This window comes from Trachypithecus francoisi, unplaced genomic scaffold (genome assembly GCF_009764315.1).
Source record: "Trachypithecus francoisi isolate TF-2019V2 unplaced genomic scaffold, Tfra_2.0 Lachesis_group1, whole genome shotgun sequence".
Lineage (NCBI taxonomy): Eukaryota > Metazoa > Chordata > Mammalia > Primates > Cercopithecidae > Trachypithecus > Trachypithecus francoisi.
The window spans coordinates 58,670,499-58,687,286 of NW_022681454.1; the positions used below are offsets into that span (position 1 = coordinate 58,670,499).

General features: G+C 39.6%; 1 long non-coding RNA gene across 1 annotated transcript in view; it reads right to left on the reverse strand.

The window, feature by feature from the left end:
- Positions 1-1,289: 1,289 nt before the first annotated feature.
- LOC117086357 overlaps positions 1,290-16,788 on the reverse strand; it is a 33,605-nt gene continuing 18,106 nt past the window's right edge. The window contains exons 2-4 of the long non-coding RNA XR_004438302.1: positions 7,296-7,511; positions 6,353-6,496; positions 1,290-1,383 (exon numbers count right to left, since the gene is read on the reverse strand). This is a non-coding gene — a long non-coding RNA (uncharacterized LOC117086357). The remainder of the gene's footprint in view (positions 1,384-6,352; positions 6,497-7,295; positions 7,512-16,788) is intronic.

The following is a 16,788-nucleotide window of genomic DNA, read 5'->3' on the forward strand; positions in this document are numbered from 1 at the left end:
GGGTTTGTGGCACTGACATCCAGGCCCCTGTTGTACCATCGGCATATGGCTTCCCTACAGGTCAGCTTGCCTCTTCTACTTCTGTGCAGTGGCAGAAGCGGAAGTCAGAGTGCAGAAGGGTGAGGGGGTGGAGAGAGGAGTGAGTGCAGACAGAATGCCCTAGGAGTGTGAAGGCAAGCGCCAAAAATAGCAAGAATTTAGCTTAGGGGCCTCAGGGGAGCGCCACACACACTTGTATTTATTCCCTTCCATCTTCTCTCTCTTTTTCTCTCTCCTCCTCATCTTCTTCATAATAATTTATGTTTCAGATAATGCATACAACAGAGCTTTAACTCAGTCACTTTTAAAGACTTTAGCCTAAGATTTCCCATAACATTAAACAAGATTCCTTCTTCTAAATGGCCTCTCTCTGGACTGCTTCTTCCCCGCATCTCTACCAGCCTGAGGGAAAGCAATCACTTGCCTTCAGCAAATACACATAAAACTGCTCAGAAAATATAGGTTGCCTTGGAAACCAAACCAAAAGAGAAGAGAAAGATAAGCATGAATATTAAGGATTTTTTAGGCCTTAATGACTTATTTTTCCCAAATCCAAATTTTCTTGGCCTATGAAAATGTGAAACACAGTCCCCTTTCAGGCATATACCAAGTGAATCCTAAAGTCACTCCTAACCTCAAGTTTCTACACATTTTAATGCTTTCTCACCAGTCCTTCTATCTCTTTTTCTCCCTTCCAGGAGATTATAACAGAGTCATTGTAAATAACCCCTGGTGGCACCTACATTGATAGGAGTGCTGTGGTGGACAGCACAAGAGTTTGGAGTTAGAGAGACCTGGGTCTGACTCAGCTCTGCTGTGATATTTTTCCGTCAGCATTTGACACAGACAACTTATTACACAGGGACATCTTATTTATTTATTTATTTAATTTATTTTATTTTATTTTTTTTGAGATGGAGTCTCGCTCTGTCACCCAGGCTGGAGTGCAATGGCGTGATCTTGGCTCACTGCAACGTCCAACTCCTGGGTTCAAGAGATTCTCCTGCCTCAGCCTCCCAAGTAGCTGGGATTACAGGTGACTGTCACCACTCCCGGCTAATTTTTGTATTTTTAGTAGAGACCATGTTGGCCAGGCTGGTCTCAGACTCTTGACCTTAGATGATCTGCCTGCATCGACCTCCCAAAGTGCTGGGATTACAGGTGTGAGCCACCACATGTGGCTGGGGCATTTTGACTATTTACTTTATAAGTTAAAAAGCTCTCATTTTACCTTGTAAAATGAAGAGGGCTTCAAGGTCCAGGGCATTTTTTTTGTCTTTTCATCTTACAGTTTATATTCAAATCTGAGACGTATTTCTTGTTATAAGCATGATTTTCTTAGTGCTGTAAAGTATTGTAACACAAAAAATTCAGTTACGCAAAATACACATACACATAAAACTCCTTTTATTTCCCCATTTATTTCTCCATAGCTCAGGACTATCTCAGAAAGTTAGTCTTTACTGATTTGGAAAAGAACAAGGGACACTATTGCCAATGGCAATATTATTATGTCAATTATCCAAAGGTCCTTTCTTGAAGTTCCAAGATGACATTTTTTACCGAGGCTTGGGGAGGCCTCATGGAGAGAGCTTCAAATCAGAAAATGTGTGTTTGAGTTTCAAATCATGTAATTTGTTAGCTAAGTAAACTTGAGCAGGTACTTACACTTTTTGAGTCTCAATTTTCTTAAAAGTCATAGAATGATTTCTTTTTTTTTTCTTTTTTTTTTTGAGACGGAATCTCACTCTGTTGCCCAGGCTGGAGTGCAGTGGCACGATCTCTGCTCACTGCAAGCTCCGCCTCCCAGGTTCACGCCATTCTCCTGCCTCAGCCTCCCAAGTAGCTGGGACTACAGGCCCCCGCCACCACACCCGGCTAATATTTTGTATTTTTGGTAGAGACAGGGCTTCACCGTGTTAGCCAGGGTGGTCTCGATCTCCTGACCTCGTGATCCACCCACCTCAGCCTCCCAAAGTGCTGGGATTACAGGCGTGAGCCACTGCACCCCGTCCATAGAAAGATTTCTTTCTTTTTTTTTTTTTTTTGAGACGGAGTCTTGCTCTTTCGCCCGGGCTGGAGTGCAGTGGCCAGATCTCAGCTCACTGCGAGCTCCGCCTCCTGGGTTTTACGCCATTCTCCTGCCTCAGCCTCCGGAGCAGCTAGGACTACAGGCGCCCGCCACCTCGCCCGGCTAGTTTTTTGTATTTTTAGTAGAGACGGGGTTTCACCGTGTTAGCCAGGATGGTCTCGATCTCCTGACCTTGTGATCTGCCCGTCTCGGCCTCCCAAAGTGCTGGGATTGCAGGGTTGAGCCACCGCGCCCGGCCTCATAGAATGATTTCTAAATGCCTAATCGAACTGTTGTGAAATTTCTTTATTCCTAATAACAGCTAACATTCATGGAGCATCTACTATGTGCCAAGAACTGTTTTAATGCTTCCCATAGGAACTCATGCAAGCCTCCCAGCAATCCTATGATAGTTGAAGTACTTAAGGTTACCCTGATGTTATCTCTAGGAAGCTAAAGGACTTGGGTGAATGCCTTGCCCAGGATCACACAGCTAGTTAAGTGGCAAAGGCAGAATTCAAATTCAGGAAGCCCAGCTCCAAATTGTTACCACTAACAGAAAATACTTGTTAAGTACTTACCAGGTACTATGTTAAGCATTTTATTAAAGAAGTCTAATTCATTCCACAGTATAGGTATAATGATTTCCATCTCTGCTGTGCAGATAAGAAAATAGGCTCAAAATCTGAGCTGAAGGAACTTGTCCAAGGTGCTATAATTCACAAGTGGAAAATATTTCTTTTGCTTATAATATTGTTTCTTTTGCTTATAGTATCACCGCCTCCTTTGTCTGGCTAAATGCTCATTATTTTTCACGTCTCAATTTAAATGTGCTTCTTTTGTTTGTCTCCTCTGATAGTCCTACACTAGGCTAGACCTCCTTTTATATGTAGTTTTAGTAATCTGTGTATTCTCTTTGTAGTAGCTACTATAATTTGATTTAGTTGTCTTTATGTCCCTATTTGGTAAATACTTGCCTCTCCCACAAGTACAGAGTTACATGGAGACAGGAATTGCATCTATTTCTGCTTACCAGTGTATCTCTAACATTTAGCATGTATTAGGTGTGCACCAAATATTTAATAAATTAATGCACTTTAAACTTTCTTAGATTGATGCTGATAAACACTAGAACATAAACTGGACAAAAAGATTTCCATGCTGTATTTCTGTAAATAATAGCGATAGGAGTCTTGAGAAGAAAAATAGAAATGAGATGAACTCAAGGGAAAGTCAAGATTCTACTATGAAAAAGGATGTAATTTTAGGAAGATGAAGGTAAGTGACTCATCATTTTAAGTGGAAAAAAAATCCAAAACCCAGATTTAATTCAAAACTATGTAGGCATTCTCTCACAGCAGCCAGACACACCCTAAATAGAGACAGGTATGTCAAAAAAGAATTGTGGCGAGTCATGAAGTGGACTCAAATTAGAATCATCACAATTTACCAATGTTTTTAAAGAGAACTGCTGGGCAAAAGCACTGTAAATTTGGGCAAAAATGGACAGGGATGGTTCAAACAAATTTTTGCTGGGTTCCCAAATTTTTACAAGTAGAAAGGAAGCAATCTGAGAACACTTCTCAGTTTCAAACATGTGTCATTTCTTACAGAAAATGAAGGACATCTCAGATGGTGAGAACAAGAGCGTAGGGAGTGGAACCAAGAAACAAAGGACAGTGGGGGTGGAAACCATTCCCTGGGAACAGAATTGCATTCTAATCAGGAATCATTCCTTGTAATTCTATGTGGAAAATCTGACAGTATATGTCCAGCTGGACTTCAGAATTACTACAAAACAGCAACTACCGTATGTCTCTCCTTTCTTTTCTTTTCAAATGAGAATCTCTGTGATGATTATTTTGTCCCTGTTTCAGTATTGCATGTTAGGCATGTAAAGAGCAGATATCTTTTCTTAAGTTTGAGAGGTCTCTGGGTCAACATGCAACATGTGAGGACCCTCATCCACATATGAAGAAGATACAAATTGCAAGATATTAGATTTTGAGACTGCTGTCATGTTGGATCAGATTTTGAGGCAGTCATAGATGCGCAGTGTATTTTGCATTGCAAATAATTTAAATAATTTAAACCAGAGAGTGGACTGTGGTAAATTAAAACAAAATAGACACAATATTTAGCAGTTTCTCTCATTAAGAGGTGGAATTTACTTCTCAACCCCTTAAGTGTGGATTTAACTATGTGACTTGCTTTGGCCAGTGGCACATTGGAAAACATGATGCAGGCAGAGGTTTGAAAAGTTCTTGTGCATTGGAGTCACTCTTTCTTGTTCTGGGACTTCTCCATTTGAAAAGAAGGAACTAGCTTCCTGTAAGATGAGATCCAATGTGGAGAAAGTCCCATCAATCTCAGACAACTCAGAGGATCATGAGCTAAATACAATAGTGTTGTTTTAAACCACTACATTTTGAGGCGTTTTGTTATGCAGCAAAAGCTAACTGATATTGGTTGGATTTGCACAGATAGACAGAAAACGAGAGGTTAAGGAGTTCCATTTCTATCTTCCAATAAAATAGCACTAATGGAATAACATTTGTTAAGATAATGCAAAGAGATCTATGTGCTATAGCAACTTTTTCCCCCTCCAGCTTATAAATTTAACTAACACACAGACAGCTACACAAGTCCAGAAGGTACAGAGATTTGCATCAGCTGTTAATCAAGGCCTTCCAGTTAGGATTATTTGTGAGATAATGCATTGGAAGAAAGCTGAGGCACCAAACCAACTTTCAATCACACCCATGAGATAATCTAGAGACAGAAAGTGTACTAAATGAAGCAATAAAAAGAAATTTTATTCATTCATCGAACATTTTACTAGGTGCTATATCTGGGCAAAGAGAAACAATATGTGATTCTACTAGGGTATTGTAGTTACAACTTTAAAAATTGCTTTCCAAGGCATTTGCTGTAATCTGAATCTCTAACTAAAAGGCTGAATAACTAGGAAATAACTCAATAAAATAGACCTAAGCATTATCTTGGCAGTAATTTCACAGTAAAGTTGGTCTAATAAAAATTTCACGTGGATTATGTCTTAATTGATTCTCAACCACTGTGACTCTTCGGAAGATACACGTCAGAGAATAAATGTTACACCTTGCTAATTTTAAACACACTTACAATATAATGTCTAAAACAAAGCAAAGATTTTATCTGCTTGTTTTGCAAGTTGAAATAGCATTTTTAAGTTGAAATAGCATTACAGTTATTCATAAACTTTCTTTTGTTCCCTCTAATACAGATTTCTCACACTTTTGCTATGTGAAATGCTTAGAAGACATAGGCAAAAAATAATTAAAGTATTCTTAATATTTTTGCATTTAGAGTCTGATTCATTTAAATCACTTTTTAGAATAAACTTTATTTTCAGAACAGTTTTAGATTTACAGAAAAATTGTGAAAACAGTGTAGGGAATTCTCATATATCCTCACACCTAACTTCTCCTATTATTTTCTTATGTTAGTATGGTACAAATTGTTATAATTGAAAAATCAATATTGATATGTTATATCATCTAAAGTCTATGCTTTATACAGATTTCCTTAATGTTTCATTAGTGTTCTTTATCTGTTCTAGGTTCCTAACCAGAATAACATTGCATTTTGTCCTCGTGTCTCCTTAAGCTCCTCTTGGTCATGAAAATTTCTCAGGTTTTTTGTTTGTTTTTTTGTTTTTGATGACCTGAGAGGTTTTGAGGAGTAGAGATAGGGTATTTTGTAGAGTGACCCTCCATTGGTATAGGTCTGATGTTTCTGTCATGATTGGATTGAGATCACAGGTTACCAGGGAGACCCATAGAGGTAAAGGTAAATGGTATAGGTCTGATGTTTCTGTCATGATTGGATTGAGATCACAGGTTACCAGGGAGACCCATAGAGGTACAGAGCCATTTCATATCAAGGTTACCAACATGACTTGTCATTGTTGACGATAACCTTGATCATCTGCCTGTGGTAATATTTGTCAGGTTTCTCCATGGTAAAGTTATTCTTATTTTCATCTTTTTCCTATGTTTGGAAGGAAGTTACTGTGTGCATCCCACACACAAGGGGTGGGGAACTATGCTCCACCTTCTTGAGGGTGAAGTAGCTACATAAATTATTTGAAGTTATTCTCAATGGAATATTTGTCTACTTTCCTCTGTTTATTTAATAATTTATTTATATCATTATGGATTCATGAATATTTACTTTATACTTTGGGGTATAAATACTTACTTATTCATTTCACCAAATTGTTCAGCTTTGGCCATTGAGAGTTCTTTCAGTTGATATCTGTGTCTCTTTGACATTTTAACTTGACACATTCTCTCTTTTGTTCTTTCTTTTCTTTCTCTTTCCATTTCTTTTGTTCATTATGATCTGAAAATAAAAATATCATATGTGATCTCAAATTTTGCTGTTTGAGGATAAAGTAAGTTTCTTTGGAGCCTAGGCAGAAGTTCCTATGCATCCAGGGACAGATAAGGAAACTGTTCTCAGTTTTCTCATATCTAAGTTGAGGGAACTGGTTTCAATATAATTAATAATCCCACCGGATTTAAAGGTGCCATGATTATGATTTTTGGTCACTTCCAGGCTGTTGCTAACAAATATCACAAAAATTGTGAATTCATTTATTTCGTTATGGTTTTCTTTCCATTCTAGAACTTTGCCTTGGGTTTCAGAATACATTTTAGAACTGGAGAAGAGTTTCAGGCCTTTCGAATTTCTTTTGTTTTATGATCTACTGAAGGCCATTTCATAAATGAAGTGCTCAGTACAGCAAAGCTGGCCAGTACCTTTAAGCTGTAAAAGAGATGGTCTCTCACATGATGGCCACGTGCCAGAGAGCTGTGTGTATGCATGTATGTGCATGTGCGTGTGTGTGTGTGTGTATAAGGAGGGATCTTTAAGTAGAAACTGAGAGCACACATTTATAAAAGATACATATGTATTTATATATTGTAAAATATAAAATATTTATAATATATTTATAAATTATATATAAGTAAACTATATGCATATATACCTAATAATTATAAATCTATAATAAATATAAATATATAATATATACTTACATATCAAGGATATATAATTTTATATGTAAATCAGATCCTTTATATATCTGTACACACACACACACACACGTTATCACAGAAGAAGAAAATTTAAAACCAACTCATTGAAACTCCTCTTTCTAGAATGAGTCATACTGCGGCAAGTAGACAGGAATCTTTTGCATCTTTGTGAGGCTGTAACATGATTACATCACAGAGTATCTGGCCTTTCCTTCCCTCTGGCTTGGCTTGGCATCCTCAACGATTTTCCATCTCCTGCAATCCAAGGATGTTCCTTTCTTGCTGAGCTGGCAGTTTGGACTTTTGTGATGAAGGGTCTAGAGGACATGGAAACAAGGAGAAAAAGGAAGGGGTTAGCTAGAGGCAGTCAAGGGGTTTTCCAGGGAGATTGGGTAAGAGCAGCACAGTAGAAAGGATATGAGAAAAGTGGTTGGAACAAAAAGGGGGTACTAAGAAATATTATCCTGGCTCAGGTACCCCTTTCCCGTAATATGAGAAATCTAATGACTTTGAAACTCCTTTTTGCTGTTGGAGTGTGTTTTCAGTAGTGATACATTTTGTCTCTGTGTTCCCACCCAAATCTCATCTTGTAGCTCCCATAATTCCCACGAGTTGTGGGAGGGGCCTGGTGGGAGATAATCATGGGGGTGTGGGGAGGTCTTTCCCGTGCTGTTCTCCTGATAGTTAATAAGTCTCACAATATCTGATGGCTTTAAACACAGGAGTTTGCCTGCACAAGCTCTCTCTTTGCCTGGCACCATCCACATAAGATGTGACTTGCTCCTCCTTGTCTTCTGCCATGATTGTGAGGCTTCCCCAGCTAGGAGGAACTGTGAGTTCTCCATTAAACATCTTTCCTTTGTGAATTGCCCAGTGTTGGGTTTGTCTTTATCAGCAGCATGAAAATGGATAATACAAATGGCAATGCTGCTTGGTAACCAAAATGCATAATTAGTGGCTCTGTAAGTGTCACAAAAGTTTCAGCTCTTTGCAAGGAAAATCAATGGGTTTATTGGAGGAAGTCTTGAGAACTACTTTGGAATTGATCCTGTTTTCCTTGGAAGTCAGCATTAAGGCATCATTGATATGATGTTACAAAGACAGGAACTATACTGCAGGGGCACAGATTGGAAATCCCGTGAGGATGGGTCTTTACCTGTTCTGATCGCTGATATATTGGAGGAGCGACATACATCTTTTTGGAATGAATGAATATTGAGTAAATAGGAGAATCTGTGTATTAAGCATCTCTGATTCATACTTATTGAGGGCAGTTTCTCTAAAGAATGGTTCTCTGGACCAGTCCTAGGGAATTATATCCTAAGTTTGTTGAGAGAGAGAAGCAGCAAAATATGTGAGAAGTTTAGAGTTGAGAAAAAAATGCAACTATATGAGAAAATAGAGGTGTTGGTGATAGAGGTGGATTATTTGCAATTCTTATCTATAACGCGTGACATTCTTAACTGGATGTAAGAGAAGAAGAAGAAACTACATGTGTTTGAGATCATCAATCTCCTCTGTAATAACTGTCTCTCCTGCAACATGAGGACTGGGAGAAATGGTTGTTGATATAATTTATGGGGCCAGGCACCATAAAATGTAAAGATTTTTTTTCTTATAGTTACTATTAACCGGTCTTATTTTTCAGTTTGTCTTATACAAACCAACAAAAAGCCACATCTTATTTCTTTCTAAAACAAAAATCTTATGTGAGTTAATGTACATAACAGATAAAAGCTGAAGGGTGTGGAACTTGGGCTGCCCTTAAGCACATGCTCACAACCCTTCAAATGCCACTGAGTACAGCATGGAAACTGCCCAACTGGCCCACGGCTCTGATTTCCAGTGATAGGAACTGAGGGTCAGAGACAGTTCATGATTCACTGAGAAACCCAGTTCTCTTCTGCAGTGTGTCTCAAGTCAGTGAAATTGGTTTCTGTGTTAGCAGGGTAAAAAACATCGTTACGTGATTGCTATTTCTCTGATCTCAAGAAAAATGCTTAGTCTTTTCTTTTTTCCTTTTACTTAGCTTGGCTGTTTCTCTTCTCACCCTGCCCTGCTTCCTTTAGTAATTAGTTTTGGAAAGAAATAACTCACATGGTAAAAATGATCTGGAAACTCAAATTAAAATTTTTTTCTTGCCCACATGGATTTGTGTGATTCATAGTTGCTTTAAAGCCATAGAAATGGGCTTGCACAAATTAATAACAACTTTTCATAAACAGACTTCATTGTTCCCTGCTACAAATATTCCAGTCAGGCTTTAATTGAAAGGAAAGGTATGATAGGAATCTATCTCCATGGCAGAAATGCTTTAAAAGTAGTTTATGCTTCAGCGATAATCTGTGACAGGTTTTGAAGATATTTGGGGGTTTGTGTTTCACAACTACCTAGGCAGATGAGAGGAAAGAAATAGAAAGGACACAAAGCTAATTATGTGGATTTTGAGTGATCACCCAGCTTACGTGGCTACAACTGGGTGAGTCTTCGCTTAATTATATGCAGAGGTGAAACTAATGGTGCTGTGATTATGAAACTGAAACTGGTTAGGAAGGTAAATTACCTCTCTCCGTGTGTAACTTGCCAACCTTGTGGATTAGTCTCTACCTGAATAGAAGACCACATGTAAGATCTTGATAAGAATAATAAAGACTTACAGTTATTTAGAATTAATTTTGAGTTAAAACAAGGTTCCTCGGGCCATCTCACAAGTCAAAGGGAGACCAAGAATCAAATCTGTTTCAGTTAGAAGGATGTTGCTGTAGGCCAGGCATGGTGGCTCATGCCTGTAATTCTAGCACTTTGGGAGGCTGAGGTAGGTGGATCACTTGAGGTCCAGAGTTTGAGACCAGCCTGGCCAATATGGTGACAGAGCAAGACTCTGTCTCAAGAAAAAAAAAAAGTTGCTGTATAAATGGTAGGTTTTGTTAGAAAGTGTTAGAAAGTGTCTCAGCACTGACTTGCTCAGTTATACCGTGATAGAGACCTTAATAAGCCATACTCTATGGTGCTCTTTCCTGCTCTAAGTGACAGAGTAAAGTGGGGCATAAAGTTTAGACATAAAGTCAGTATGTCTAAGGAACCAGGCCAGCAAACCTTAGAGCAGGTTTGGGGCTCAGTCAATACAAAGGAGGCTTCTTTGATAGCAAGTAAGCACTGAAGCAAAGTAACTGGGGTCCAAGGTTCCATATTTGAGCATAAATAGAAACTAAGTAAATTTAGGATATTCCTCTTTATTTCTATTTTTTTCTGATTCGAGAGGGAATTATTGCTTATTGTTAAAAAATTCAAGATACACAGGAAAGTATAAGACAGGGAAAAAATTGTTCAATGCCACAAGCCAGCTGTAATGTCAAACAGATTTTGACATCCTGAGATTTTGACATTCTACTTTTGCGATTTTGACATTCTACCTGTCTACTTGTTGTACTTGGGACTACCTAAATACATTTCATAACTTGGACAGAGTTCTTGTGAAAATACTAATTAATAGTAAAGCTAGGCTAAAAAAAGTTATTCTCATCAAAAATACATTTATTTTTTCCTCTGGCCATGTGCTTAATCTCCCTATTCTTGTATGTGGGAGCATCTCAGGACCCACAGACTCAGGAACATGTTAAGACATTTATTCATGATTTGGCTCTCTGTTTGTCTGTTACTGGTGTATAAGAATGCTTGTGAATTTTGCACATTAATTTTGTATCCTGAGACTTTGCTGAAGTTGCTTATCAGCTTAAGGAGATTTTGGGCTGAGACAATGGGGTTTTCTAAATATTCAATCATATCATCTGCAAACAGGGACAATTTGACTTCTTCTTTTCCTAACTGAATACCCTTGATTTCTTTCTCTTGCCTGATTGCCCTAGCCAGAACTTCCAACACTATGTTGAATAGGAGTGGTGAGAGAGGACATCCCTGTCTTGTGCCAGTTTTCAAAGGGAATTTTTTCAGTTTTTGCCCATTCAGTATGATATTAGCTGTGGGTTTGTCATAAATAGCTCTTATTATTTTGAGGTACGTTCCATCAATACCGAATTTATTGAGCGTTTTTAGCATGAAGGGCTGTTGAATTTTGTCAAAAGCCTTTTCTGCATCTATTGAGATAATCATGTGGTTCTTGTCTTTGGTTCTGTTTGTATGCTGGATTACGTTTATTAATTTGCGAATGTTGAACCAGCCTTGCATCCCAGGGATGAAGCCCACTTGATCATGGTGGATAAGCTTTTTGATGTGCTGCTGAATCCGGTTTGCCAGTATTTTATTGAGGATTTTTGCATCGATGTTCATCAGGAATATTGGTCTAAAATTCTCTTTTTTGTTGTGTCTCTGCCAGGCTTTGGTATCAGGATGATGTTGGCCTCATAAAACGAGTTAGGGAGGATTCCCTCTTTTTCTATTGATTGGAATAGTTTCAGAAGGAATGGTACCAGCTCCTCCTTGTACCTCTGGTAGAATTCAGCTGTGAATCCATCTGGTCCTGGACTTTTTTTGGTTGGTAGGCTATTAATTATTGCCTCAATTTCAGAGCCTGCTATTGGTCTATTCAGGGATTCAACTTCTTCCTGGTTTAGTCTTGGAAGAGTGTAAGTGCCCAGAAAATTATCCATTTCTTCTAGATTTTCTAGTTGATTTGCATAGAGGTGTTTATAGCATTCTCTGATGGTTGTTTGTATTTCTGTGGGGTCGGTGGTGATATCCCCTTTATCATTCTTTATTGTGTCTATTTGATTCCCCTCTCTTTTCTTCTTTATTAGTCTTGCTAGCGGTCTGTCAATTTTGTTGATCTTTTCAAAAAACCAACTCCTGGATTCATTGATTTTTTGGAGGGTTTTTTGTGTCTCTATCTCCTTCAGTTCTGCTCTGATCTTAGTTATTTCTTGCCTTCTGCTAGCTTTTGAATGTGTTTGCTCTTGCCTCTCTAGTTCTTTTAATTGTAATGTTAGAGTGTCAACTTTAGATCTTTCCTGCTTTCTCTTGTGGGCATTTGGTGCTATAAATTTCCCTCTACACACTGCTTTAAATGTGTCCCAGAGATTCTGGTATGTTGTATCTTTGTTCTCATTGGTTTCAAAGAACATCCTTATTTCTGCCTTCATTTCGTTATGTACCCAGTAGTCATTCAGGAGCAGGTTGTTCAGTTACCATGTAGTTGAGCAGTTTTGATTGAGTTTCTTAGTCCTGAGTTCTAGTTTGATTGCACTGTGGTCTGAGAGACAGTTTGTTATAATTTCTGTTCTTGTACATTTGCTGAGGAGTGCTTTACTTCCAATTATGTGGTCAATTTTGGAATAAGTGCGATGTGGTGCTGAGAAGAATGTATATTCTGTTGATTTGGGGTGGAGAGTTTTATAGATGTCTATTAGGTCTGCTTGGTGCAGAGTTGAGTTCAATTCCTGGATATCCTTGTTAACTTTCTGTCTCGTTGATCTGTCTAATGCTGACAGTGGAGTGTTGAAGTCTCCCATTATTACTGTGTGGGAGTCTAAGTCTCTTTGTAAGTCTCTAAGGACTTGCTTTATGAATCTGGGTGCTCCTGTATTGGATGCATATATATTTAGGAGAGTTAGCTCTTCCTGTTGAATTGATCCCTTTACCATTATGTAATGTCCTTCTTTGTCTCTTTTGATCTTTGATGGTTTAAAGTCTGTTTTATCAGAGACTAGGATTGCAACCCCTGCTTTTTTTTGTTCTCCATTTGCTTGGTAGATCTTCCTCCATCCCTTTATTTTGAGCCTATGTATGTCTCTGCATGTGAGATGGGTCTCCTGAATACAGCAGACTGATGGGTCTTGACTCTTTATCCAGTTTGCCAGTCTGTGTCTTTTAATCGGAGCATTTAGTCCATTTACATTTAAGGTTAATATTGTTATGTGTGACCTTGATTCAGCCATTATGATATTAACTGGTTACTTTGCTCGTTAGTTGATGCAGTTTCTTCCTAGCCTCGATGGTCTTTACATTTTGGCATGTTTTTGCAATGGCTGGTACCGGTTGTTCCTTTCCATGTTTAGGGCTTCCTTCAGGGTCTCTTGTAAGGCAGGCCTGGTGGTGACAAAATCTCTAAGCATTTGCTTATCTGTAAAGGATTTTATTTCTCCTTCACTGATGAAACTTAGTTTGGCTGGATATGAGATTCTGGGTTTAAAATTCTTTTCTTTAAGAATGTTGAATATTGGCCCCCACTCTCTTCTGGCTTATAGAGTTTCTGCCGAGAGATCTGCTGTTAGTCTGATGGGCTTCCCTTTGTGGGTAACCCGACCTTTCTCTCTGGCTGCCCTTAAGATTCTTTCCTTCATTTCAACTTTGGTGAATCTGGCAATTATGTGTCTTGGAGTTGCTCTTCTGGAGGAGTATCTTTGTGGCGTTCTCTGTATTTCCTGAATTTGAATGTTGGCCTGCCCTACTAGGTTGGGGAAGTTCTTCTGCCATTCACAATTGCTTCAAAGAGAATAAAATACCTAGGAATCCAACTTACAAGGGATGTAAAGGACCTCTTCAAGGAGAACTACAAACCACTGCTCAGTGAAATGAAAGAGGACACAAACAAATGGAAGAACATACCATGCTCATGGGTAGGAAGAATCAATATCATGAAAATGGCCATACTGCCCAAGGTTATTTATAGATTCAATGCCATCCCCATCAAGCTACCAATGAGTTTCTTCATAGAATTGGAAAAAACTGCTTTAAAGTTCATATGGAACCAAAAAAGAGCCTGCATTGCCAAGACAATCCTAAGTCAAAAGGACAAAGCTGGAGGCATCACGCTACCTGACTTCAAACTATACTACAAGGCTACACTAACCAAAACAGCATGGTACTGGTACCAAAACAGAGATATAGACCAATGGAACAGAACAGAGTCCTCAGAAATAATACCACACATCTACAGCCATCTGATCTTTGACAAACCTGAGAGAAACAAGAAATGGGGAAAGGATTCCCTATTCAATAAATGGTGCTGGGAAAATTGGCTAGCCATAAGTAGAAAGCTGAAACTGGATCCTTTCCTTACTCCTTATACAAAGATTAATTCAAGATGGATTAGAGACTTAAATGTTAGACCTAATACCATAAAAACCCTAGAAGAAAACCTAGGCAATACCATTCAGGACATAGGCATGGGCAAGGACTTCATGTCTAAAACACCAAAAGCAACGGCAACAAAAGCCAAAATTGACAAATGGGATCTAATTAAACTAAAGAGCTTCTGCACAGCAAAAGAAACTACCAGTAGAGTGAACAGGCAACCTACAGAATGGGAGAAAATTTTTGCAATCTACTCATCTGACAAAGGGCTAATATCCAGAATCTACAAAGAACTCAAACAAATTTACAAGAAAAAAACAACCCCATCAAAAAGTGGGCAAAGGATATGAACAGACATTTCTCAAAAGAAGACATTCATACAGCCAACAGACACATGAAAAAATGCTCATCATCACTCGCCATCAGAGAAATGCAAATCAAAACCACAATGAGATACCATCTCACACCAGTTAGGATGGCAATCATTAAAAAATCAGGAAACAACAGGTGTTGGAGAGGATGTGGAGAAATAGGAACACTTTTACACTGTTGGTGGGATTGTAAACTAGTTCAACCATTATGGAAAACAGTATGGCAATTCTTCAAGGATCTAGAACTAGATGTACCATATGACCCAGCCATCCCACTACTGGGTATATACCCAAAGGATTATAAATCATGCTACTATAAAGACACATGTACATGTATGTTTGTTGTGGCACTATTCACAATAGCAAAGACTTGGAATCAACCCAAATGTCCATCTGTGACAGACTGGATTAAGAAAATGTGGCACATATACACCATGGAATACTATGTGGCCATAAAAAAGGATGAGTTTGCATCCTTTGTAGGGACATGGATGCAGCTGGAAGCCATCATTCTTAGCAAACTATCACAAGAAGAGAAAACCAAACACCGCATGTTCTCACTCATAGGTGGGGACTGAACAATGAGATCACTTGCACTCGGGAAGGGGAACATCACACACCGGGGCCTATCATGGGGGGGGCGGGGGGAGGGATTGCATTGGGAGTTATACCTGATATAAATGATGAATTGATGGGTGCTGAAGAGTTGATGGGTGCAGCACACCAACATGGCACATGTATACATATGTAACAAACCTGCACGTTATGCACATGTACCCTAGAACTTAAAGTATAATAAAAAAAAAAAAGACATTTATATTCCTAGGATCTTTCATTTTTAGAGGCTTTGCTTTTCACCACATCAGACATATTAAAATATAACCACACTTCCCATATTATGTATAATTTTGGGCTATTTAATTTATGAAAGAATTTTTATAAAGTTGAGAGTTGTTATGAGTTGAGAGTTGTTATGAGCTTCATTATGTTATTGTTATGATAGCTGAGATGCAGACCAGTTGGCATCTGTGTCAGTTTCCTATAGCTGCTGTAACAAGTTGGGTGGCATAATACAATCGAACGTATTCTCTTGGAATTATGCAGGCCAGAAGTCCAAAATCAATTCTGGTTGGCAAGACGACCGAATAGGAACAGCTCTAGTCTGCAACTCCCAGTGAGATTAATGCAGAAGACAGGTAATTTCTGCATTTCCAACTGAGGTACCCGGTTCATCTCACTGGAACTGGTTAGACAGTGGGTGCAGCCCACGGAGAGTGAGCCGAAGCAGGGTGGGCATCGCCTCATGCAGGAAGTGCGAGGGCTTGGGGAACTCCCTCCCCTAGTCAAGGGAAGCCTTGAGGGACTGTGCCATGAGCAACAGTGCATTCCGGCTCAGATAGTGCACTTTTCCCATGGTCTTTCAACCTGCAGACCAGGAGATGCCCTCGGGTGTCTACGCCACCAAGGCACTGGGTTTCAACTACAAAACTGGGCAGCCATTTGGGCAGTCACCAAGCTAGCTTCAGGAGGTTTTTTTCATACTCCAGTGGCTACTGGAATGCCAACGAGACAGAACCTTTCACTCCCCTGGAAAGGGGGCTGAAGCCAGGGAGCCGAGTTGTCTGGCTCAGCAGATCCCACCCCCATGGAGCCCAGCAAGCTAAGATCCACTAGCTTGAAATTCTCGCTGCCAGCACAGCAGTCTGAAGTCAAACTGGGAAGCTCCAGCTTGGTGGGGGGAGGGGCATTCACCATTACTGAAACTTGAGTAGGCATTTTTCCCCTCACAGTGCAAACAAAGCCACTGAGAAGTTCAAACCAGGCAGAGCCCACCACAGTGCCACAAAGCTGCTGTAGCCACACTGCATCTCTAGACTCCTTCTCTCTGGGCAGGGCATCTCTGAAAGAAAGGCAGCAACGCCAGTCAGGGGCTTATAGATAAAACTCCCATCTCCCTGAGACAGAGCACCTGGGGGAAAGGGTGGCTGCGAGTGCAGCTTCAGTAGACTTAAATGTTTCTGCCTGCCAGTTCTGCAGAAAGCAGTGGATCTCCCAGCACAGCACTTGAGCTCTGCTAATGGACGGACTGCCTCCTCAAGTGGGTGCCTGATCCCTGTGCCTCCTGACTGGGAGATGGCTCCCAGCAGGGATCAACAGACATGTCATACAGGAGAAGTCCGGCTGCCATCTGGTG